This window comes from Limulus polyphemus, unplaced genomic scaffold (assembly GCF_000517525.1).
Source record: "Limulus polyphemus unplaced genomic scaffold, Limulus_polyphemus-2.1.2 Scaffold326, whole genome shotgun sequence".
Classification (NCBI taxonomy): Eukaryota; Metazoa; Arthropoda; class Merostomata; order Xiphosura; family Limulidae; genus Limulus; species Limulus polyphemus.
Genome location: NW_013665936.1, coordinates 54,540 through 79,622, shown reverse-complemented (window position 1 = coordinate 79,622; position 25,083 = coordinate 54,540). Strand labels below are relative to the sequence as shown.

The 25,083-nt window shown below is 33.9% G+C and overlaps 2 long non-coding RNA genes across 3 annotated transcripts in view; one reads left to right on the top strand and one right to left on the bottom strand.

Moving 5' to 3' along the window:
* Positions 1-6,374, bottom strand: part of LOC111085313 — a 9,396-nt gene extending 3,022 nt beyond the window's left edge. The window contains exons 1-2 of the long non-coding RNA XR_002610153.1: positions 6,114-6,374; positions 1,095-1,179 (exon numbers count right to left, since the gene is read on the bottom strand). This is a non-coding gene — a long non-coding RNA (uncharacterized LOC111085313). The remainder of the gene's footprint in view (positions 1-1,094; positions 1,180-6,113) is intronic.
* The window catches only part of LOC111085311, a 151,545-nt gene that overhangs the window by 89,394 nt on the left and 37,068 nt on the right, over positions 1-25,083 (top strand). The gene's annotated exons all lie outside the window — the stretch shown is intronic.

Here is a 25,083-nt window from a genome sequence, read left to right as displayed (position 1 = left end):
GTGTAGCTTTGCGCGAAATTCAAAACAAACAAACAAATCCAAATTAAATTCTGTAGTTGCTATTGTTCTTTTAGGCTCGGGTTGGGTCTGTGGTAGAACTATAGGTTTCGGAGTTGGCGAATCCATGCGATATCACAAATTATTCCCCTCACCTTAAGCTGTGAGAGCGTTATAAGAGTGATAGTCAACCCATTAGTGTAGATGGCAAGCCTTAAAAATTGGATGCTGGTTACACCCCTTTTGAAGAAATGATGGCATCTGAGTTTTTTACTCAGTTTGTGGAGGAGAGCCATTTAAAAATCGTCCATACACACATCAGACTCGTCATTTGGTTGTTTCAGATGGAAATGTTTTCACATTCATTTTGAAATATGTGAGGTATAATTGCTGTATAATAATTTTGCCATTAGTTAGATATGAATGAACGAAGGATCGACACAATGTATCTGTCATTGATTTGATCAGTTCCCACTGCTTGGACGTACTATAACTTGGCACCATCCTGTATATGCGCACTTTCTTAAACTAGGATGGATACGTCGTTGTTCTCTAATACCAAAACTCCTATTCAAGAGGTGGGGAATTGTTAAGTATCATATCCAAACATGTATGTCCCTCAAAGACAGAATCTTGAAAGGCAGGTCATCAAACTGAAATTTAGTCAGTCCAAGCAGTCAAGTTAACATATTCAGCACCAGGTTCATGAAAAGGATAATCAGACGCATGGCAAACGATACATATGTATGCATGTCCCGCTAATAATATTTCAGTGTGAGACTTATAAACCCATCAGTAGGCAATGTGACGAAACATTATTGGCCTCATAATTATGAAGGTTTCTCAGTTTCATTGGGTAATGTAATTTCTAACGTATAACCATTTACGATATGTGTAGAGTACACATAAGACAAGTGTAGACTTGTTCAGTGATTATCATTTGCATATTGTGCAATAGCATCACACAATAAAAGGTTTAAACATTTCAAATATGACAAAAGACGATCTTGAAGCTTTAGCATAATTATTTCTGTCAATATACCTTATGGTTGTACTACTACTACTACTACAGGTAAGGCAATTTCCAGGGTAAATACCTTTTTTTGGCTGTCGATTGTAAGCGAAATTCCCATCTCATAGGACTTATCCTTTGTGATATTCTTGTGTCAAGATTTGAGAAAGCTGGAAAAGTAAAAACGTCTGAATACTGAACTATACAGAAGTTTAAAATATATTACTTTTTGCAGAATAAATTAACCAAATTACATAAAACAAAAAAGGAACGTCCGTGATATACTGCTTGGTAGCTTATTATACAGTGCTTTATTTATTATTTTTACCGTTATTACAATGCAGGTGACACGGCCTCCTTAACTTTATAGTTTAAGGCGGTTTTTTTTGCAGATACTATTAAAAAACAAAAGTATAATAGCACACTGTATTTATGTAACCTGTAGCCTAGAATATTTCAAGTCTCGCCACATCTCTAGTCAAATTTAAAGGTGTAACTTCTTCCCTTCCTACCTTTCCCGTATAATCACCGAGATCTTAAGAGGAATGAAACGTAGTTTGATTATATGACAAACACTCGCACGCCTCATGATTTTAAATTAGGGGTACCTCGTCCTTTTGTGCACAGACCATTGGAAATGGAAATAAAACGAGTAGTATATTTCACAACCGACATTCTGTTGAAAGTTGAAACACCGTACTAGGAACTTTTGTACGTTTAATATGCTGTAAAAATATAACTCTTGTGACTTCGAGATTTCACGTGTATGTGAGAGAGTGAAGGTAAATAAATGAGTTGAGTGTGATAAACATTGACATGATATGTTTAGGTACTGTGTATCACTTCCTCCTTAATACTTTGTAAGTGAATATTATGGTCATGATGTCCGAAAAACACGTAGGTTCAAGAAGTCTTCATACAAAATGATAAAAACCCTATAACCCGAGCGCTTTCGAAAGGTGGACCTTTCTTCTTCAGGGACAAACTGTTATCATTGTTATGATAATTTGTATTATTGTTAGGCTATTTAAATGATTCTTCCCAAATATGATAAAAGTCCACAAAAACGAAATACATCAATATTAGTCGAATATTTTGTTTGTTATTTGATTGTTGTTAAGTACAAAGCTATGCTATGGGCTACGAGTATTGACGCCCACTTTTTAGCTTCGTAAGCCTATAGACTTACTGCTGAGCCATTGTGGAGGGGGCTTGTTTGTTGTTATAAACAAAGTTACATAATGGACTCTGTACTGTGCTCACCACGGGTATCGAAACTCGATTTGTAGCATTATAAGCCAACAGACTTACCGTTGACCTACCAGGTGGGGGGCTTAATATATCTGTCGAGGTTAAACTTCAAACTGTAAGGTTCGATATCATATTATTATTAATACAGAAGTTCCCTCAACATTAAAATACCACTATGCAGTTATTTTTATCTTAAAGTTGTAAACAACCCCTGAAAATCCTCGGACCCTGATTAGTTGCAGTTATATTTTAAATCGGGATTTTCATAATCAGTAATAAACAAGTCATTTGGAATTAACGTTGACCAGATATTATTGTGTCACAAATAAGAACAATAATGTTCCGCGAAAAATTTCGAGGAATTTTTCACTGGAATTTACTGGTCTTTAAACTTGACAAAATCAGAAGAATTAAGGTTCGAAAGAAAACTTTATACTGTTACCTTTATTTGTAAAAAAATGATGCATCGTACTTAATTTATAGGATATGTTGATATTCTTTTGATATATGAAGTTAAAGCAAAAGTTGTAGTTGTTAACTAGCTTTGTAGCATAGTATTCACACGAATTTCACCACATATATATATATATAAATCGCAATACCGTTATCGATCCTGGTTGTCAACTTATTGTCATAACGGATAATGTCTGTGGTATTAGCAACCAAATGCGTTGGAGATATCCCATCTATCAGACAATATCCAAACGCCGATGTCAATCTATTCAGCCGTCATGGAAAATCATAAAGAAAAACAAATCATCAATCAAATGAACGTAAGAAGATGAGTGCTTACACCCACAACGTCTCAGCTTCTACTGCCTTTCTCTGTCTACAGCCAGTTGTAGGAAGGCAGTTACCCTTAAATTTCTTAAAGTAGAAATGAATTGAAATTATGCCACCCTATATTTTCTAATAATTAAACTCAATGTAAGCACTCAGCTTCGTACCCTTATTTGATTGATAATTTTTTAAAATGACTTTCGATGACGGCTGACTAGATTGACATAGGCGTTTTGATATTGTCTGATAGGTGGGATATCTCCAACGCATTTGGTTGCTAATACCACAGACATTATCCGTCATGACAATAAGTTGACAACCAGGACCGATAACGGTATTGCGATATTTAAAATCATTATTGTTTTATAATGATGATTTAATCTCCTATCAACAATTAATGTAATCAATAGTTTGTAAGCTATATATCCAGAATATATAGGTGTTCTAAGACGATGGGTTATGTGATATAATTTCGTGAATAGACTAAATACTGATTATTTACTTTGTTTTTGTTTTTTTAAACATACATTTGAAACCTGTTGAAAGAGAGCCAAAATTCTTCAATTTTACCGTCCATAATAATCTACTTCTCCATCACGTGCTTAATAATCTGATTTGACAAACATGTCTAACCTGAGATGTCTACTGATTGATGTCATCAGGTGCTTGTTGCTTAAACCAACACAAGAAGAAAGTAACACATTCTAACAAGACGCGAATTGAAGATTAACAATTAAGTAATACTCGAGACTATTTTTCCAACGAGGCAATTCCGAAAAGAGGCTGTTTTTGATTTCTCTTTTTTTAATGGACAACAGGAACTATTTTGCTATTACACTTGTAAACCATAAAATGATTTTTATTGATACGACGGTGATGTTGCAGACGTTTTTCAGTAAAAAGTCTCATAAAGTAACAAATTGACAACATATGGTTTACATGTGTACCACGAATGTTCCGAATGATTCATGCAATAGCTTTGAAATCTTTTATGTGGATATGCGAGGTGAAAGCACTACTAGAATACAAAGTTAATGAATTTATTTGCAATAAACTTTACTTAATGTTGTTTTTTAATTAATAGTTGATTAGGCTTATGTTATAGTTTGCTATATCGAACAATCTGAGATAACTAATAATGTTCAGAACAGGGCCGCGCTATGGAAGTATTGGGGTGAGCCTTGAAACCCCAAATTTCACTCTGGCCCACCCAATTTCATTTTCCCTAGTGGTTTAAAGATTCATATTATCAGTTTTTAAAAAAATCGTATGATGTGTTTAACTCACTAAGGAGAGTCAAGAAAAGCTCCACTGCCACCCCACCCCACCTCCTCCTCCCAAGGGGAGATGAGCTGAACCTGGCTAAGAATTTAATTGATCGATTTAATAAACAACAACTTGAGTCACGGTTATAACCAATAATGCTTTATTTAGAAATGATCTAAAACATTTCAAAGTTGAAAGTATGGATGTCATTTTATATAATTCTAAGTTATGAAGTTGGCTAGTGTGAAAAGTACATAATAGCTGACGAAACATGACACTGTTAACCCGTTCAGCTCTTGTAAGAATAATGATTCTAAAGCAACAGTCACTAAATGAATCACTAGTGAGATGAAATTACCTTGCATTTTATGACGTGATAGAGTTAAGCTTGAAAAACGACTTATTAAAGGTTTTGAAAAAAAAAAGAAAGAGAAAAACGGTATCTTTATGTTCTAGCTACGTACATACTGTGAGTCAGGTTACTTTGTGACAGTACAGCGGTCTTTTTTACGCAACAATACATACTGGCTTTGTCTTCCATTTCATTAATCCAGGATAATATTTTAAAAATTGTGGAATATATATTGAATTGAAGTTCATTTTATTGAACAGGTTGAAAACACTTATTAAAATTCAGATAAAAATATAGATTATCTGAATCTGGACACATTAGTAGAGCTGACAATAACATATCAACAAGTCACGTGGTGCTAGAGTAGCAATTACCGTTAATCATCTCCAGTTTAAACGTGCATTCTCTGAAGTAAGTGGATTTTCCCATTGGGAATCCGTGTTTACCCTCAATGAACTACGCATGCTCTTTTGCGGACAGGACTTCATTCACAGGCAGGAGAAAATTTATTTTCCTAAAGCGCTTGCAGAAAAGTTGAAACACGGCCAAGTCTAAAATAGCAGCTGTGCATACGTATATGTATTGAAAAGTAGAGGTTCTGGTCCTGCTTAGTAAGATTATTAAATAATCTCGCAGTATGCTGAAAATTTACGTCCATACCAAGATAAAATGATTTTGCTGAAATATACTAGTGCTTTTGCGGGTTGCACGACATACGAATACAGAGAACACTGATATCTAAACAAGTATTTTAGTGCTTTTGCGGGTTGCACGACATACGAGTACAGAGAACACTGATATCTAAACAAGTATTTTAGTGCTTTTGCGGGTTGCACGACATACGAGTACAGAGAACACTGATATCTAAACAAGTATTTTATATTGTGCCGCTTGTTTGGCCCGATTTTGTCACATAATTATTACTTAAACACATTATAGTCATAGGATTAGACCCATCCAATATTTATGTATTAGGTTCTACAACGTCATGATAGTGATTTTCTCAACTTTAGAGGTAATGTGAACGTAGGAGCCTCGCATCTTTAGTGGCTGTTATGTTTGTTTTAGGCCTGTACGAAACATTTAACCAGACACATAACACTGAATTTAAAATGTGATGACCAAATGTAGCAACAATGCTTCATGTAACGTAAAAATTGGGAAACTGAATAAAGACCCATTGGATGACAAGTTTTGATTATAAACATAACATATTGTAAGCCATGAGCATTATAAACAAAACATATTGTAAACCATGAACACTATCAAAGACGAGATAAACAAATATGAACTTTCTTAGCATTTGTTTTACATTTTCAGTTCTTAGTTTAGGCGCTTCCTGCTTAATTAAAGGTACACTGAGATTTCTACATCTTATATGAACGAGCAACAAAGGATTATTGTTTCTGGTCCTATACAAATGCCAATAAGGCCATTAAGCCAAAGATGCAGTACCTGTTACATACTGGCACAAACAACCAGTCCTGAGTTCTTTCTCTCTTTGCAAACATGGTGCTCTGTCCTAGAGTCGCGTTCAAGTCTGTAACTAATTTTATGTTCGCACCACGCCTAGTCGTACTGTCTTCCTCTTTGTGTACGAGTATAGGATAAAGTTTATGTATTTTAAAATTAGGCTTTCTGAGAAATTTGAACCCGACTTGCCTTGGCAGCAGGCCAACATTTACACACGAACGGTAACTGCAAAATCCACTCAGAAGTAGACTTATGAACGTGTGTAAAGAAAAATCTAAACATTCATTTTGGGTTTTTTAATATTGATGAACGTATCATACATTTTGTAATAGGTTTTGGTTAATTATAGTTGTACTTTGTAGTGAGGAAGCAAACACAAAGATAACACCGAAATTTAAGTTGAAAGATATAATCTAACATTCAAGTAAAATTACAGTTATTAGCCTATCATAGATAGTAAAACCTTTCACATTTACCAAAACATTCCTTATGGCAGTGCTTTCTAAATTGTGTGCCGCAGACGTTTTGCAATAATTAAGTAATTTATATTTAGTAATGTAAATTTATTATTAATGATACACACTATAACAGTAATTTCTGGCTGTGTCAGTCAGGGGGGGGGGGTGCCACTAGTCATGCCATACGGACTTATTTACATGTGCCGCAAAAAGTTTAGGACATTAAAACTGTGCCGCGGGCTGAAAAAGTTTGGGAAGTACTGCCTTATGGCTTCCTTTGTTTGTTGCTTTTTCTCTATCTTTAAATATGCATCTTACAATAACAAAAGGCTGAACTATAAAAATAAACAAACTATTTTTATGCTCTGAGCACGCAAACATTTCTCTATACTTTAATTGATTTTTAAGTTAATTTCTAGAGATATATATTACCGTATCACCGGTTAATATTATATTTTAAATACTATACAAAGATAAACTTCTTCAGTTCTAAATTCACAAAAAGTATTAGGGTTTTGATTAAACCACAAGTTTAAAGATAGGAACTATTGTTGTTGTATTTCGTTACTTTTTTAATATATAAACTGTAGTTGTTGTAGAAATTATAACCACATAACAAATAGAGAGCCTATGGACATTCTGTTATATAGGACTATACTCATCTATTACTGATTCAGTCTTATCAGTAATATAATTTGAGATAATGTCTGGCTTTCCGTCGGAGTTACAATTAGCTGAGCCAATTTTTTCATTCAGTCATTAAAAATATGTCCTTGAAGGTTCAAATATTGAAGATGTTGTTCACAATAATGTTTTGTGAATAACTTTTCCAATATCAATTTGAAAGTTTTAGACCGTGGCGTGAAATACCACAACTCTGTAGATTTTGTTGAATTTCAACACATTCAACTACTAAAAAACACATTCTACATTTAGAATCGCATCCGAAGCTAGCCTTGTGAGGTTATTAATCTAGAAATGTGAAGAAAGATATACAAATGTTCGTTACGCAGTTAATCACCACAGTTGTATCCAGAGCTTTAAATAATAGTCTCTTTCCTCAATGTCCACACAGACAATTCAGTTACTTTAGAACACAATTGACAAGACGAATTATTCTTCTCTGCTCTGTTATTACAATACAATCGGTGATAATTTCACTTACGTTACACCGTTGGCTACAACAGTTGTATCCAGAACTTAAGATACTTGTCTCTTTTCTTTAAAGTCCACACGTGTTGGTTCAGTTACTTTAGAACACAATTGACAAGACAAATTATTTCTTCTGTATTCTGTTATTACAATGCAGTCTGTGATAATTTTACTTTAAAGGTCGCCACTATACACTCTTTATGGTTAAACTCACGATCACGCAGTCTAGATCTAGCTATCTATCTAACTAACTCAAACTACATATTGTACACGTATGTATAGATGAACAGAGGCTTAGAACCTTCCACACACTATGCAATTATGGTGCAATGATACTCAAGTGAAACAACGAGAAAAACTTAGAAGTTTCTAGTAACATGACACAATAATACAACAAGCGCCTCTTCACAATAATTGAATTACACAACGTATGATTCGTACACAGTTTCGTAATTAAGCCTGTGATAAATTATCGCTTCTAAAAATAACTAAATTTAACACTCACGCTATACATAAACCATCTAGATCATTACACTCGCATGAACTTAAAGAGTCATGTATATATAACATCAAGTCGAAATTACAATAAGAAAAACACAGTATAATTTGTTTATTTTTTAAAACAATTATTTATTATTATTATTTTTGCTTAAATTAACTTTATTAATCATTTACAATAACTGGCTTATCATTTTAGATATAACAAATTTATTCTTTGTAGAACCATAGCGAGTATCCAAGATATTGGCTTAACTACATCTTATGGCAGTATGCTCAAAATATGCAACTTGCATTTCTTTCATGCTCTAGCCCACCAGTGGCACAGTGGTATGCCTGCGGACTTACAACGCTAGAAACCGGATTTTGATACCCGTGGTGGGCAGAACACAGATAGCCCATTGTGTAGCTTTGTGCGTAACTTCAAACAAACAAATTCCTGTTATAGTGAGTCAATGTTTAAATATTTTATCATTTTGATGACCACAATATAGGAACTATATTTTTAAGCTAACATCGTCATAAAATAGAAATATTTAAAATGCTAAAACTATTTATAGCTTGAATTATTTCACTTATTTTCAGTTTGTGAATAAAACTTATCTAATAAAACCTACATTTGGATACAGAAAATATAGTTTAAAAGTGAAAATAATAGAATCTTCTCACATGTTATCAGGTCTGTAGTCCAACTAGGTCCAGTTAGTGGTCACTAAGACATATCAGCCCGTCATAGGAGCATATATATACTAACTGGAAAGTACTCATTCAAGCCTATTCTGAGTTAATATGGATCAGGCATTACCCAGCCCAGACAGAGGAGGCAAGGATTACAAGAAATAGAGCCAGTGCTCTCTACAAGCAATAAACTTGCAAAGCACTTGACATGAAACGGAATGAACTATACAGCAAGGCCAATTTCACAAGCACTTCAATCTTGTGCCTCCACTAGCTTACGGCTGGCACAGGAGCCAAAAACAAGGCGATTTCAGACGTTTACGATAAAGACGGAACCCAACTCCATATAGGTGAAGGCAAGGCCTTCATGCACAGATACATCAATTAATGTGACCATGGTGACGTGCAGCATAGGCTCAAAATAAAGCAATCCCTGTCTGATTTACAACTACATACATAAAGCCTTCTTTAGCTTGGACAAGATACACAAAGAAATAAATATATCTAAAGCTTGAGCTAAAGGAGATGGCGTATAAATTATACCTGCAAGAAGCTTACAAAAGCAAAGCCTGTTGAACTTCGTATTGGTGCATCAATGTAGCTGAGCGACAGGTAACATTTTTGAAATATAGGCTGATGCCTTTATCAAATCCTTACTCAAACCCGTGAAAGAACACTTCCATGAAGGCCATGTAACTTGAAGGCTTGCTTATTATATTTAACCACTATTACTATCAGCAATAGTTGGTTGTCACAGTGGAAGAAAACTGGTCAACACTGCTTAAATCACAGATGATACACGAGAAAGCTTTGAAACTCTTCAAAACACCATGACAGTAGTTTAAATCTCTAAAATGTATAGAATGGAGTCCCTATTCTTGGTGATGAAATGCTTAGAATGGGAATCAGTGTAACACGTGTAAGGTGTGTGATAGCTGCACTAACAGAAGATGCATCTTGAAGCATGGAAGATGCTAAATATACTGGATCACTATCAACACTCATCTGCCTCAAAGAATGGCATTATCGCCAGTTTTCTTCATCATCTACTTGCCTTGACAGTCCATCCAGATGCTATGTGCTAACTTTTGATAACAACACCCTGTTTTATAGCAGTGGCTCTAGTAAATCTAAAGTTAAGAAAAGAAGATGCAACCATCTATTAGCAGGGTGAGCAAATGGTACAATGACACATGAATGGTTATCACTCCTGCCAAAGCCATAGCCATTTTCTGCACACTCAACAACAGAAACGCTGCTGAGGTCAAATCACCATCCTTTGCGGGCACTGCTATCCCTCTGGAAGAAACACTGAGATACCTTGGGATAATCTATGACAAATAACTCAACTTCATCATCCACATTAACACTATGGAAACAAGTGCGACCAAAAGCATCAATAGATTGAAAGTGGCAGCAGCAAATAGAGCTGAAGAATGTATGTTGCTTATTCTCTACTAAAGTATTATCTGCTCCATCCTAGATTATGTATTACCAATAATCAGTATGAGTACTATACAGCTAAATTAGATTGAAAATATACAATATACATGTCTAAAACTGATCATGGGATGTACTTCAGCCACCCGAATCAAAGACCTATTACCCTTCACAAGCCTCAGCAGCTTCACAAAGTATCAACAGTTCTTACAAACAAAACTTTTCACTAGGACCTTGCAGGATAAAGATTATACATATCGTCATTGAGTAACTACCCTATGCAATTGGGACATTCCAGCTCTGCAACAATAATGCAGACACTAACCAAACAAGGGATTGCTTAAAAGGCAACCAGGAGACATTCATATTTGAACAGGAGCTATACAGCCACCACTGAGACAGTTCATTACCACCAGATATCAGTTGTCCCCATGTGGAGTAAACATAATGCACCACTGGGATCTTTGGAAATCTGCCTAGAGAGAATATTTAGAGATAGGTCAAAGGGTGAAACAGAAAAAGCTGTCATCACCAATTAAAGACTATGGTGGACAGTCATTTGTCTTCATAGTCACAGATGGTTCGTACACGAAAGATAGTGAGAAAGCTGGTTAGGCAGGTATGACAGAGCAACAACATTCTGCATAAGGCTGGTAGAGCATTCAAGCTACCCACAAGCAGCTCAAGGATGGAGCTAGAAGCCACAAAATATTAAACAAAATTTCTTCTGTATTTCTGAATACAACAAGCAACGACATAATATTTGCAAATGATCCCCAGGAAGTACTGTTTAACGTTAAAAGTAGTTGTTTCCCATATGGACGGCAACAAAAAAAGTAAAGCAACTGCATGTCAAGATCATTGATTTAATGTACATTCCTTTCCCGAATCTCTAATGTAAACATCATTAGTCTTAACAGTTTACAAACACTGTTTGTTTCATTTCATCAAGGATATTTTTCGGATACCGAATAATGCTTATATGGTTTAAGAATACATTTTGGAATAAATTAAACATTGTAACGTCTTTCTACATTTGACCTAGTATATCTTATTGCTTTGGCACATTTCAGAACATAAAGCAAACAACAAATAATGAAATCACTATAGATCACAATAGGGTTAGAGCTGTTACCAAAACAGACACTAAAAACAAATGAATTTCAACAAAGCATTTCCTTAATCATTTATAAAACTTCAAATGAAATTCGCAGAATATAATAACATTTTCAAAAAGCTCACATTTTTGTTGTTGAGACGAGTTACAAAAAATTCAAGGGAAGGTAGGAACTAGAATGAGCATGTTTTCTTTAAACTTTTTTGTGAAACCTCCATTAATCCCGCAAAAAGAGGCATTAAAAAGTAATGTATCATTGGTTTATACTTATTATTTTGTTAAGTATATGTTATGGCCAATTTCACTAATAAGCTTCAAACAATAATTGGAACAGAATCTCATTTACTAATAAAGCAGCTTATTCATTTTGGAATATAAAATAAAATTGTTCATGTTTAAACCATGAACTTTATTACAGCTTTTAATATTACGTTGAAAATTGGTGAATCAGGTATAAAAGTAAACAACCATAAAGGTGAATATTCCTGAAAAATGCCATAATAAGTGGTAATGCTACGCCAGTTGAACGGAACTTGTGATAACGTAACAACACTCCATAGAAAAACGTTTGTCTCAACATTCGACATATTTTTTAAGATTCAAATGAACTATTAAACTTAGTGGACGTTTGGTGACATATAGAGTAAGTATTTATGTGCGAAACTTACCTTTAGAATTATTATACAGTGGGTATATCATATTTGTCATGGCTCCAAAAAGTTGAAACTTATTTCACTTATGGAATTTTGAGACTTTAAAGATTGTTATTTGTGTTTTTTGGTCATGAAATTGTTTTAATAAACTTTTTTTAATGTTTCTACAAGCTCCATGACTATTATTTCTAAAAAATTTAAAAACATCAAAAACACATCAACAGCCTCTTTATAGCAATATTCTTTTGGGTGAAAAAAATCACGTTAGAAAACTGATAATTAAAAAAAAATATTTTTAATGGCTCGTCATGGTCAGGTGGTTGGGGCGCTCGACTTGCAATCTGAGGGTCGTGGGTTAGAATCCCGGTCACACCAAACATGAACGCCCTTTGAGCAGTGGGGGCGTTATAATGTGACGGTCAATCCACTATTCATTGATAAAAAGAGTAGCCCAAGAGTTGGCGGTGGGTGGTGATGACTAGCTGCCTTTCCTCCAGTCTTACGCTGCTAAATTAGGGACGGCTAACGCAGATAGTCCTCGTGTAGCTTTGCACGAAATTCAAAACAAACAAACATAATATAAATGAAAAAATCTGATAATAGGGGCGATATTTAAATATTACTAGTACATTAGCATTATACATAATATATGGGTGGAACTGAATTCCCGAGTCTTTACTTAGAAATAAGAGAATTATATACATGATAATAAATATAAAATGATATCAAGTCCTTGCACTTACACATTTATATATTTATAAATATATTTAAAAAACTTCTGTTTATTGGCCTGAACCTTTCCAATAGCAGAGGAAAATCATCCGATTTTAATTTAATATTAAACAGTTTCAGGTGTAAACAAGAGGCACTGGTATAATTGACAAATTTTTTAAATATCAGAGCTTAGTTATTTACATATTCCTCAAAAGTATTTAATCATTTTATATAAAAAAAATCCTTAGTTGAATAATAGAGAGTTACAAAAACGTTATAAATATGACCTAAGCAAAATAAGTCTGTAAGTGTAAAATATAAAGCTTTAAATCCTTTATCGTTGCCCCCCAGTGGCACAGCGGTATGTCTGCGGACTTACAACGCTAGAAACCGGGTTTCGATACCCGTGGTGGGCAAACCACTTGTGTAGCTTTGTGCATAATTAAAAACAAACAAACAAACCTTTATAGTTAGCATTTATAAGATACTTAATGTATTTGATATTATTTCTTGAGATTTCATAAATAAAGAATAATTTGAATCATTTCCGATTGTTCCAAATCAAGGCTTTGTTCAAGACAAAATACAAGTTATGTCAAGCCTGACTAATTCGAGAAAATATATCACCAATTAATCGCCAAGATCTAATCACGAATGTCAACGAAGGATAGCTACAGATGGGAAATATTCCTATAGGAGTTTTTAGGAGAGGAATGAATGGAGATACGAAAAATATTTGAAAGTGCAATTCAACTAGTTCTATAAAGAAATGTTTATTTCAGCCAGAGGATGTAGCAGAAAGAGACGAAAAGCGGCGAGCTCAATCATTACAGCTTTATTGATTTGCAGAAATCTTTGTTTATTTAGAGTGAATACCTTTTCAGATATGAGATGTACATGGTGTTCTTGATCTTGTTTTTAGCGCAAAGCTACAAAATGAACTACCTGTGCTCTATCCATCGCGAGGGATTGAAACCCGGAATTTAGCATGGTAAGATTCTGTAAACTTATCGCTGACCCACATGAGGTCAAAGGTACATGAACTACTTGATGTAGAAAATTAACAGGAATATAGCTAGAAAGATGCGAAACTATTTGAATAGTATGATTCTGTGAGTTGTAGAATTTTGATCTCATTTGGAAGCATTGTAAAAGTAACCATTGAACCATATTTTAAAATACTGAGAAATAATCGTACTTTATAATAAAATGTTCCATATTCAGTATTGTTCTTGGATTTTCCTCGTCTTTCGTCGATTCCACTCAGTCTGAAGACATAATTACACACTACTGTCCCACTTCGAGGGTTGGCTAAGTCAATCTTATACCACGAATCATCGTAACTAATTCCACAGACCATCAGCTGTACGTAGACTTCGGCTTCCAAGACCACGTTGAAAGCAGCCTAGAGGCACAAAAATCCTTTAGAGCTGCATGAGGAGAGTTGGCAGTTATGTGGTCGAATAAAATTAGTGCGATTTCAGTTTATTATCAAGTTAACAGCACCAGGAAATACGTTTTTATTTAGTTTTTTGTTTTATTATTTTATAAGGTACAAATTTAGAATATATTTTGCACAGACTCTATCATATAAGATATTATCAATATTGTGAAGTTTTACTAAAGTTTACTTAAATAACCTCCGGCCGTACTTAATTAAGTTAATAGTGGAATATAACTATCTAAGTATAAGTGCCTTCAAAATTACAGTTTGTGGCTTCCAAGATCTATATTACTGCAATAATGGTCATTTTATAATGTTTTTATTATTAAGCACAAAGCTATACAATGGGCTATCTGTGCTCTGACCATAGTGGGTATCAAAATCCGATTTTTGGCGATTTTAGCCATCAGACTTACCGCTGAACCATTGGGAGCGTTTTTGTTATTAGATTAGTGTTTCAGACGCTTCAACCACACTATTATCTTACACATGATAATTATTTGCTTAATTAATAGCTTAATTTGTTTCGTGTTGTATTAAGTAACAACTAGGGGCTTTAACAATATATATATGGTCAGGTTTTTGTGATCTTGTTTTAGGATTTCTTAAAATTTCTACTAACACAGTATTTGTTTGTTTGTTTTGAATTTCGCGCAAAGCTACACGAGGGCTATCTGCGCTAGCCGTCCCTAATTTAGCAGTGTAAGACTAGAGGGAAGGCAGCTAGTCATCACCACCCACCGCCAACTCTTGGGCTACTCTTTTACCAACGAATAGTGGGATTGACCGTCACATTATAACGCCCCCACGGCTGAAAAGGCGAGCATGTTTGGTGTGACGGGGATTCGAGTGCCTTAACCACCTGGCCATGCCGGGCCACCTAACACAGTAATGAGAGTAAACAGCTTTCAGTAAGTGTATTTCATAGTGTTCTTAAGACACGTGAACAAGTACGACAATCCCAACTATAAGTTGTTATTTTAAGGTATTAAACAACTGCGATAGCAAATAAAAACAAACAAGCATCTAATAATATGTTTGGAATATTGTGAAGCTTCAGGCAGTCGCTAATCCATTTATTGAACTTAAAGCCAACACTGGACATGAAACCGTTTAAATGATTTTGACACTGCATAATCGCTTCCACACTACTCGTAACTGGTATTCTTAGATGACATGAAATTCATTTCATGCATTGTAGAACATGCAACAGGAATAAAACAAAGCCACATGCGTGAAAATACTTCTTACATAGTCCAAATTCCTCTTTTGTGCCATATTCATAGTAATATTTTGTTTTGCTTCATTATGCTCACATAGGTTTATTCACCCGTGACCCATGCATATGAGCCCTTTCTCAACTAGCATTGCTTTGATAGTTTGATATGTCATGAAATACAATATGGAGGCATTTTTATATTAAACTCGTGGATTTGGCACTATGGTAAATGAAGAGGAAACTCCAGCTTTTTTTTGTACATTTTTTCGGTATTAGATTAAAATGTTCTTTTATTGAAATAATACTATAAAATATTAAAATATTCAAATAGAATCATAATTTATATGAAATTATCCTGTAGTTAAGTAGGGTAAATGATTTTTTTCTAATAATCTTATTTGCATAAGAATTTTATTTTACACAATTATTCCTGGACAAAAGGACTCTTTGTATTTGTTGACCCGACTGACCTGAAGTTGTTTCAAAATAATTCATTGTTTTTGTGTATTTCATTGACTTACCACTTGAATACTAACTCTGAAACTGGAAATCTATCACAGATCTTGCCAGTCCTCCTTTGTAATTTATTAACATTTTTTAAACATTGTTAAGACAAGTATATATTTCACTTGACACAGGAATTTCATCCTTAGAAAATTGTTACTGTAGAAACGATTACCCTTCAAAGCAAATACTTGCTATCAAAACTGTAGCATCAAAGCTCCGTTACTTTTACATGGGTATGAGCTACTTTTTTGCTTGTGTTTTAGTTTTGGTGATTTATTTGGAGAACAAAGTTTAAATTTTAAAGTTAATAAAAAACCGAAACTTGAAAAAATTAATTCCATTCGTTGTGTATACTCAATGAGGATAAACGAAAATATCGAGATCTCATGACTGTTGGCAACTACATAATGAACTGAAGCTTGTTTTATAAAACACAGAAATTGAAAAGCATAGTTGAACATACACAACGACTGGAGATCAGAAGTTCACACAGTGGTAGCAGACCGTGACAACAACAAAAATAATGACATTAGCACACAGCTGTGAACAGAGTTTGAATGGGCGTAGTCCATTTTAGAGTTCCGCCATCTTAGTTCCACTTACACAATCACAGTTCACTCATAGAAAACTTGCAGGTGTTTCACACATTTGAGGATTCATTCAGGAACCTTTTATGATGGTCAAAGATTAAGATCGAAACGTTCACAAAAGAAAAGAAAACATCATAGATAATTACTAAGATGCCCCAAACACTATTTAAACCTACACTAAAAGAATTCACTTGCTTAAGACCTCCATTTATACTTACAATGCATGCAATACATTTCAGTTTTTGCTAGTTTTCTTTTTTCAAAAAGGAAAAAAGAAAGTGTTTAGTCAGGTTTTGATTATCAAGATATGGAAAAAGGGGAGTCTGAAAATTGTAATTGTCAAGCTTTTACTTCAGCGCCATCTATTGGCTGAATGGTAACCGATACATTTAAAACCATTTTGAAGCTTCAGTAGAGACATGTAAAAGTGTTACAGAAAAATGCCAACAATGAACTAATTCCTTAAATACACTTAATGCTAAACAGCAAACTAGGTAAAAGTACTATCAGTTGCGTTTTGTTTACTGGTAAGCAAACTGAAGAACTGTTGATATTTGTAAATTATGAATGATTATCATATATAGCTTTATAAAACAAAGAGCATAATTTTCTTGTAAGGTAACACGGTAATTTGAAGAATTTTATCAATCACGTTCAGTTAGTTATGACTAAATTTGAAATCGATAAGTATTGATTAAAATAGTAAAAGAACTGAATGGAATTTTAGCTTATAGGCTTCATCTCATTGTGTTCGTTTCTTTGTATGAATAAATAGAAACCAAGAAAGTTTTTAAAGCTTCTGCGACTAATTGAAGTAAGCCACTAATACAATAAAACCTCCACATTAAGGACATCCTTCGGACTGCGTCCAAATGCCCTTTATAGCAAGGTGCCGTTTATATAAAAAAATGAGCCACGTAAAGCTGGATTCCATATTGATCGTAATAAATTTCTGAATTTTAAGGTTCTCCATTTGTTTGGTGTCTGCAGGTCACAGGTGTTCATGGGTTGCACTTGCCATCACACGGAGCGCTGTAAACAGGAGGTGAATTAGCTGTGCCCTTTTTATATTGGTTACAAAGTTTCAAAGTATTTCTCTTCAGAGTTTGAACTGCTAAACACTTCACATTTATTTTGTGTTTATTTTACTTTCAACAACTGAAGTAGAAATCCACTGAAAATAATGCAAAAAATCACCGTTTGTGTCATTACAATCTTTGCATGACACCGTAATAGGATACTCTCAAGAACAACAAAGCATGTGCAAAAAAATAAGCAGACTTGACCCCTGCTCCGAGAACATAATGTGGAATTTATCAGCTTATGTATTCTACAGTGTGTACAACAAGAACTCCCCAGAGTAATAAGATTGCACTTTGAATCTATCAAAGCGTTTATTACAGTATGTAGTTCAGAGCAGATCCAATAAGCATCGCAAGAGTTTGAATTTTGAGCATCCTTCTGGGATGTTTAGAATTTAGCGGGATATACCATACAGGCATACAAAGTTAACTGCCAGCTTTATCGAGTGCCTGTATTCAGAACGAGACTAAAGACACTTCCCTTAATCTGGAATATTCAGATGCCAGTTATTGCAATATTTATTTTGGTTACAAATAGTAGAAAAAAGAAAGAGGCTGAAAAGGTCTGCCTTTAATAGTATGGTGCCTGTTAATTGAGGTTCTACTGTAAGTAAAAAAAAATAAGAAAAATAATAGTAATTGGTTTTTAACCGACCAGTTACTTAATCGTACTTGGACTTAAACTTGAGGAAATCTAAAATGAAAGTGGCACTTCGCATGAATATCAAGTAGAAACATAAGGATGCACAGAATAACAGGTTAACTAGATTATTGAAAATATCGTTATTGTCCCTACTTGAACTTAAAGAATAATACTGATTGGAGTTAGAGTTTTCACACTGAATGACACATTGCGTGCACGTGGGTTAAACATCTAGGTCAGAGACCCCTATTATTTAGGTATAAAAATTCATAATTTTGAATTACTGACAATGGGAAAGGTAACAAGCCAACAGCATCTTCTGTTACAAGGACTTTTGAGACTCTTTGAACCAGTTAATGTTGTAAAATACTAGTGTATGGAAGCACATTAGGCTAATATAATAGCAAATTGACTGACAATGATTTATAAGCATAATAAAGTGGTTATATTTTTGTGGAACATACTATATGTTGCAACACAACATTGGGCTGTCGTCTTCAGGTCCTGTTGAAATGTATAGCGTGTTTCCCAAAAACAAAACCATTTTAATATACTTATAAATCTTTGTTTGTCAATTTGCTATTAATGTGGTTGAATGCCAATTTCATGACGCACCCACAGCTGAAAATGAAAATCGTGTATCAACTTCTGGACACTACGAGCCACAGCCTGATACGCTAGCTACTAGGCTATGTCTAGCCCAGAAATGACAAAAACAATGAAATTTATTGAAATATTTATGGATGAAATTACCTATATCTTGATTTTGGAAATGAGATTTTCTAGCATCACCATAATCTTCTTTACTTCCTGGAATACATGAAGAAAGGCATTTTGCAGCCCCTTTAGGTAATTCTTGGTTCTTAAAGATCCTCCTGGTTGGGATATCCTTGTGTAGCTAGTTGGCTTCCATCTTCTAGTCAATTGCACTTCTACATAGCAGTGAAATTCCATTTAGGTCTCACTGTTGGTGGTCTCATAAATGCACATTAGTGGTCTAACACTGATAATCATAATATGGTTAACGAAAATAAAAACAGACTTAATACAAAACCAGAAACTCATGATGGCTGTCTTCTAGTTCGCAATCTTTGGTGCTAAGCAACCTTGAACTATGTTGCAGACCAAGTCAAACACGAAGAAATAAATACCTGTAATAAACAAATCTGTTCCGAAAAGATTTCCTTAATCCTAATACATTTAATCAGCAATCCCGAGTTTCCAAACTTAAAGTTTTATGCTTTTTAGTGGCTGGAAAACAAAATAATTGAGTTGGCGGTGGGTGGTGATGACTAGTGATGATCTAGTCTTACACTGTTAAATTAGGGACGGCTAGCGCAGATAGCCCTCGTGTAGCTTTGCGCGAAACTTTAAATCAAACAAACACACAAGTGAAGGTGGACCTGACTGGCAAGTAGAAATAAGGTATGTAGAAAAAGTATCTGTGTTTTAAAGTAGTGGAATCACAAGATATAAGTAAATACACTGAACAGACGGAGGAGTCGTGGGTTTACCTGAATCACCGTAGAAAGGCCGGTAGGTCAGCGGTAAGTTTACTGACTCAACGCAAAATCAGGGTTTCATTTCCTAGCGGTGGAAACAAAAAAGAAGCAATTATTTTCACAAAAAACATGATGTATATATATTTACAACTTCTTGATGCTGTTTTTAACAGTTACTTTATCGTTTTAAGACTTCAAATTTAACTTAATTACTTGAACTTTAGCTTTAAATTTGGCATTATAGATCTTGAATATGAGAATGCTTCCCGCTGTCTCAACGATAAGTCTGAGGGGTTATAACGCTAAAAATCGGGTTTTGATACCCGCTGTGGGCAGATCACAGATAACTTACTAAGTAGCTTTGTGCTTAACAACGAACTAAACCAATATGATAATTTTAAATTCAAGATAATAGAATCAGATCTGTGCTCGCTAAGAGACTACAGACGAAAGAAACCAACCCTTTGAAAAAACTTTACGAGACTCCTCAAAAGAGGCAAAAAATAATAAAAATACCCACCTTTGTACAAAATATCATTTAAGATTTGGATACAACAAATGCCAACGTAAGAAACACATACAACAGCACTATTTTACAGTACCACTTTTACAAATTTATAGCTGAATAATTCATCCACATCGTAAACTAAAACAACAGCTGAGGAGAGCTTTATATTCTCATGAGATGATCCAATCATGACAGAAAGTACATTTTTAGGAAATCGTATCAGACTAACGCATGTGAATACACAGACAGTTTAACATAACGATAACTAACGAGACTACAGGTGAAAATACAATCAAGATATTTCAAAGGAAAATCAAAGACTAAAATATATATATTTAGATCAGTACATTTGGAAGGTTAACCATTATCAATCATTAAGTAATGGAAGTCGCACCTTACGCCACATTTGGTTAAATGTACTTTAGAAATATTCAATAGAGGTTAAATAATTTACTGTGCTATAAGCTTGTGGTCTCAAAACAGAATGCTTAGTCTCAAAAGTAAACAAAACTGATTATACTATTTACATAGTGTAGTACAGAATTATGCGTTCAGTGATAGAATTTATACTAAAGAACACAAAATATTGGTACACATGAACATGACTGGAAAGAATTCAAACACCTTTCAAAATATTCTACTGCACAAAGAAGGTAATACGCGCCTCACGCAACCATTCGTATACTATATATAGAATATAACTGTCATATTTACTAAACTTGCAGTAAATATCCTCAACTATATTTGATTTAGTTTTTTGATAATCAGTCCTTGTTACCTGTAATTATACGGATTTTCGAGAGGCTGGAAATAAAGCATGGATAATGTTTTCCATGATCTGAGACGTTACCACTGGTTTTTAAGCTGGTGATTTATAGAGCATCAAGGCGTTTCTAGGAAGTACAAGTGGTCTAAGTCTTGAAATCTCAGAAGCCATCACTTCAAAAAACTTATTTTCAGTAGATCTTTGTAGTGCGTTTTGAACCTATCAAGCTATTAAATATTTTGTACAAAGGGAATGATCGTCATTTGACGTTTCTTTCTCCGTACAATCCAGCCAGAATAATAAGGAATCAGGCCCAATAACACGTGGCCAAAACAGATAACTAGGAATAACTATGTTACTTTGACATGTATAACACGTGGCCAAAGCATATAACTAGGAATAACTATGTTACTTTGACATGTATAACACGTGGCCAAAACAGATAACTAGGAATAACTATGTTACTTTGACATGTATAACACGTGGCCAAAACAGATAACTAGGAATAACTATGTTACTTTGACATGTATAACACGTGGCCAAAACAGATAACTAGGAATAACTATGTTACTTTGACATGTATAACACGTGGCCAAAACAGATAAGGAATAACTATGTTACTTTGACATGTATAACACTTGGCTAAAACTAGGAATAACTATGTTACTTTGACATGTATAACACGTGGCCAAAACAGATAACTAGGAATAACTATGTTACTTTGACATGTATAACACGTGGCCAAAACAGATAACTAGGAATAACTATGTTACTTTGACATGTATAACACGTGGCCAAAACAGATAACTAGGAATAACTATGTTACTTTGACATGTATAACACGTGGCCAAAACAGATAACTAGGATTTGATGTTTCTTGTCTCTCTCTCTTTCTTTCTCCGTACAATCCAGCCAGAATAATAAGGAATCAGGCTCAATACCAAAACGAACGAACATTTACTTTTGGATCTTATCTGAAAGAATCTCACTTAGAAGACTCGAAAGCTCAATTACATAAGTTTTAATATCTTGTAAAGAATTGATAATATATGGTATTATTCAGTTAGAAGGACTAGATGGTTTGACAAAGAGTTTACCTACTTTCCTATTTTATACAAAAGGTGTACAGAAGTACTTCAGGAGTTATTGATTAAAAATAGCTTTACCAACAAAACATAATAAATGTCGAAATCAAGCTAGAATTATTATATATATATATGTGTGTAATTAATAAATTACACCTAACGTTTATTGAATAAGTTGTATTTTAAGATTCGCATTGAGTTACGCATAGCATGTTTTTTCTTGATTAACTAAAGTCGATCGTCAGTAGTGTTTTCGTGTATAAATTTAAGTCGTGTGTGATTTTATTATGTTATCTAACAATATACTAAACTCGAACACATACGAGAAACAAACGTTAATTAACCCATTATGTAAGGTTTAAAGTTGCAATTTGTTCTTTTATTACAATGAACTAAATTCAGTTCGTAATTTTTTAACTTATGAAGGCGTTTAAACACAAGGCCTTATTCCTCGAAAACATCAAACCGAAGGCTGATGCTGATTACATTATCTCCTTACGATTAGAAATTCCATGTTATTCACTTCAGTGTTTCTCGTGATTAATTTGATTAGTCTTTTTTTGTGTGTATTTCTTGTAAACTCAGTGTACTTAGTTTATATATTCTGAGTCACTAGTTTTCTGATAATTTAAAGAAATTCTAATTTCTAACCTGTCTCGTCTTTAAATAATACCAATTCTAACAAATTACAATTTATCATACTTTTCCTACATATGTGCATCTTTGATAGTTATATAAAATGTATTTAATATTTTATTTCAGAAATTACTTTAACAACAAAGAAAAACCTGTACTTGCTTTCATCTATTTTGTTAAAACAATTAAAAGGTAGAAAAGACCTCGGATATGTGTTTTGCTAAAGTTAATGTTTGATTTTTTAAGTCCAGAATAACACTGCTATAACAGTGCGTTGGCCTGTTTGCACTTATGCTTCATGGAAAGTTTGGGAATATGAGAGGTGATGTATGCAGACGATCTTTTTTAATATATATATATATTGTTTCAAAATAACGGGACGTTTTTGTATGATAACCGTATCACACTACAAGCAACAAACTTACACCAACATTGTTGAGAAACCAGACAGTACTAGCCATCTTATACCACATTAAATACGATGCATTTCATCCATCGTTTCGTGAGTTTCATAATTCCAATTAAATAAACTGTAGAGATGGTTTTGTCAACTGTTTAAAGCTGCTTTAAGAATTTCAGTTTTTTTGGAAGTGTTGTCCGAGCAGTACGTCCTTGAGAGATCAATAATAAAATTGCACCAGGTGTAGAAACTCAAAAGGTAGAATTTTACTGGGATATAAATAATCGCGGTAATAACACCCAAACAGTTTTGGGAATACCCTGTCTCCTTCCAGTTATCCACCAAACTGCATGTGGAAAACTAGTATACTAGTATAATAATATAGAAACATTGTGGGCTTGAACGTCTGGGCTTCAATTTTTAAAATTCTTATTTGATCATTAATAACAACAAATAGGAGTACATAAAATATGTTTCAGCTTCCGAGATAATGTAAATATTTATATTACAGTGCTCTGTAAATTAATTATGGAATATCGATTGTAAAATATGTTTATTTTTGTCGTTGTTTACATCGGTTCGACAAAGATTCATCATTTTAAAATATCGAGTCAAAACTTTCTAAAATGTTCAGTCATTTGGATTCAGGATTTCAGTTGATGTTACAAACTACTATTACGAAATCAATTATCTTCTGACTGAGTCAGCGCAAGTTATTCAAAAGATCGCATTGAACAAAACCAGGTACCAAACAGGTACGTTCTTTGTTCCTTTCCTGATCAATAGCAGACAAAACCCCGAGCGCTTTAAAAATCTGGACTTTTCTTCATCAGGGGCAAACTGAGAATCATGATAGATATTTTTCATTTCAACTCTTAAAGATTTACTAGTTTTGTGCCAATGTTATGTAAAAATATGTTTGTTTATAAACGCATTATATTCCAGTGCTTTCTTTATAACTATTGGATCAGTTCTATTAACTATTATGTATGACGTTTTTCATATCCATTAATTTGAAGAATTTACGTCCCTTTATGTTTTGCACAAGTCAACGAAAACGCAGACAGACAGAAAGATAAAGTGTTGGTTAATGCTTTTTCATTTTAAGTTTTTCTCGAGGCATTGACATGACTTTCGTAAGACATGCAATGACTAAATATTAACCATAAAACGTCATTGAAAATAGCTTATTGATGCGGTTTCAAAATAAATACTATAACACAGATGTTCTCCAATTACTGTAATAACTGGCAAATATTCAAGTCTTGAAATCTTTTCAGGAAAACATTTAACTATCATATCTTATCAAAGAACAAAAATATAATCAATATTTGTGCCAAAAGACATTCAGATAGTTATTCTCTGAAGGCACACTTTCAACTAGTATATTCTCGGGTTTTGAGTGAATACAATCTATAATTACGTTTGAAATATTTGTGACAAAAACACTATAAACTCCCTAAGAAAAAGTTTTATTCAAAGCTATACAAAAATGATATAAAATAAAATCACCTTTTTTTTTATAGGAAATTACATATTATGCACTACATTGTTTTGTTTATGACTACGTATGAATAGGATGTTTATTAAGAAGCTTGTTTTTCTGTGGGTATTTTATCTATCATTCATGGGAAAAGCCTACAAGTATAATGTATAGGACCACGCATTATAGTTCCCCTTATTATAGTTTCCCTTATTATTTGCGCGGTCCGTAGGACCGTGCATATAATAAGGGGAACTATAGGACCACGCATATAATAAGGGGAACTATAGGACCGTGCATATAATAAGGGGAACTATAGGACCACGCATATAATAAGGGGAACTATAGGACCACGCAAATAATAAGGGAAACTGTAG